General features: G+C 40.2%; 1 pseudogene; it reads right to left on the minus strand.

Annotated features, from left to right (window-relative positions):
• Positions 1-2,041: 2,041 nt before the first annotated feature.
• On the minus strand, positions 2,042-2,982 carry LOC150068859 (olfactory receptor 7E24-like; annotated as a pseudogene).

Raw genomic sequence — 2,982 nt, forward strand, 5'->3', positions numbered from 1 at the left:
TGTTAAATCTCAAGCCTATTATTGAGCCAGCACTAGGTGTTTTTTTTAATTATTATTATTACTATGGAGTTGTTGAAATAGGAAAAGGAAGGGGGGAAAACAAGATGATTGGGACGGGGTGGGAGAGGAAAATTGGAACAAAAGCATGAGAAGGGATGTCAATGTGTGAGAAGTAATGCACCTGCTGTCTGGTGAATGTAACCATAACCCCAACATACATTACCTCAACAATAAAATAAATTGATATTGATATGGTTTTCCTCATTTGTTGTAAGTAAAATGTGCCTATAAATCTGCAAGTCAACACAAATGGATGGTAAAAGCCAAACAAATACATTTGGACATGATAAATTATATAGGATTCTAAACATTCACACAGTGAGACCCAAGGAGATGTCCTTAGGAGAGGATCAGAAAGACTAGATAGCAATGAGCGTATGATCATATCAAATGATTTTTATTGACATGAGCCCTAAGAAATGGAAACAAGAGGTGTTTGTTAATTTGCTTTCTTCCCCTCCTTGGTTGCCGTTTTTGATTTCTGCACCTTTTGTCTTGTATGTAAGTTCCTGTGTTCTGGGGAGGTCAGGGAAGAAATGGTGGGACAGGATTGAAGAAATACAGCAGTGATACTCACTGCACACTGTTGGAAGTGAACTCTAGAGTTGGTGACAGAGTGTGTAGGGAGGGAAAATCTAGGAGAAAACAAGGGAAGATGTGACAATTTTCAAAGTGAAATTCACTCATTCCCTGACTCATGTAAAATGTAAGCCTTCAGTACATCACCTTTACCAGAACAATTTTTTTAAAAACAGAAGTGATGTTTTAGAAAACCAACATTCTGTTTGGATAGAAGAGATATTCTAGAAATAAGCCAACAGAGGTATAGTTATGTATTTCCTTGCCAGAGAACAGAAACTTATGTTGTAGAGAAGACAGGCCCTTTAAATCATGGGAAAACCAGAGAAGTAGGACATTAAAAGCAGATTCTTATATATCACCATAAACAAAACAAATCCAAATAATTAAAAAAAAACCTTGGTTCCACGTCTGAAACTATAGAACTGCTAGAAGAAATCAAAACATTTGAAAGTATCAACACAGGTATAATTAATCCTGACACAAAGCAAAGGTGTCCAGAGAATAATGGCGAGAATTGACAAATGACATAATATTAACTTACAATATTGTTTTCAAAAACTAAAAGTTAAAAAGAAATAGTTTAGAAAAACAGTAAAATTGTCAGACTTAATCTTTCCCTGAAATTCATCTAACCAATCTTTAACTAAAATATTGATAAACAGAGCAAATTTGCCTAGTGAATACATAGGTAAAAAGACATTTGTGAAATGAACATTTGTACAGGTCCAATAATATACACACAAAAAGATAAAGACATAGAAGTTCAACATCTCTGTGTGAATAAATCACAGAGAATATACATGGAAGCAAATCAGTTTTTACTGTTACAGTAGCATATATGTGTCTATTGTTGGCATGCATCATGCTATAATTTTGATTAAATAGAATGTCTTGAATATGTTACCTTTTCCTTAGATAATTATGCCATGTTCCCAGGGATGAACTATAAAAGTGTTAACTTCAGCATAAAGAACAGGCACTCCATCTACCATACACACTGTTTTATGAATGTGTGTGATAGTCCTGAAGCTTGAACTCAGGGTGCTGGGAGCTGTCCTTAAAGTATTTTGCTCCACGCTGGCACTCCATTGCTTGAGCCACAGCTACACTTCCGATGTCTGGTGATTTATTGGAGAGGGGAGTTCACAGACTTTACTGTCTGGCTGACTTCCAATGATGATTCTCAATTCTCAGCCTTCTGAGTAGCTAGAATTACTGCTGTGAGCCACTGGGACCCAGTTGCTAACTGCACTTCTGATGTAGAATATTCTCAAGATAGTATGGAGTTTGCCAGGACACAATGGATTGTTAAATCAAGCACGTGAATGTCAAAATGTTTTCCAAATGCAGACAGGTGGATTTGCTGTTTCCTTGAACCCACAGATCAAAATAGAGAACCTTAATGTGGACAGTGGGCTGCTTTGTAGACCAGGAACCAAAGCGCTGTCTTGATGTCCTTGTTCCTCAAACTGTAGACAAAGGGGTTCAGCATGGGGATGACCATGGTGTACCCTACAGAGGCCACCATCACCTTCCTGGGGGCATCTGAAACAACTGAACTGCAGTAGGCTCCCAGGCCTGTCCCATAAAACAAGCACACGACAGACAGGTGAGAGCCACAGGTGGAGAAGGCTTTGTATTTCCCCCTCGGTGATGGGACTCTAATAACAGTAGAAACAATTTGGATGTTAGAATACAGGATCCCTGAGGCTGGAATCCCCCCAAAGAATGCACCAATCAGATAGATGAAGAGGTTTTTGGTGGAAGTATAATCACAGGCAAGCTTCAGGAGTTGAGAAGGGTCACAGAAGAAACTGGGAATTTCTATACCTGTACAGAAAGTAAGTCTCAACATCATTAAGCAATGTAATAGGGAATTCAGAAGACTGAGGAATAATGACAGCAGGACCAACAAGCCACAGAGGTGGGGGTTCATAATGATGGGGTAGTGGAGAGGGTGACAGATGGCCACCAAGCGGTCATAGGCCATCACAGCCAGAAGCACAATGTCCATACATCCACAAAAGATAAAGAAAGCCACCTGAATTAGGCAGCCAGCACAGCTGATGGATTTGTTGTGAGTCTGCAGGTTCAACAGCATCTTGGGAACCACGGCAGAGGTGAAACCAAGGTCAGCCATGGAGAGGATGAAGAGGAAGAAGTACATGGGGGTGTGGAGGTGGGGGTCAGTGGTGCCAGCCAGGATGATGAGCAGATTTCCGAGCATGGTGATCAGGTACATGGACAGGAAGAGCCCAACTAGAATAGACCGGAGTTCTGGTCATCAGAGAGTCCTAGGAGTTGAAACTGTGCTAGTCCTGTGTAGTTTTGTGGTTCCAT

The sequence above is a fragment of the Megascapheus bottae genome, chromosome 1 (assembly GCF_031878675.1).
Source record: "Megascapheus bottae isolate mThoBot1 chromosome 1, mThoBot2.hap1, whole genome shotgun sequence".
Classification (NCBI taxonomy): domain Eukaryota; kingdom Metazoa; phylum Chordata; class Mammalia; order Rodentia; family Geomyidae; genus Megascapheus; species Megascapheus bottae.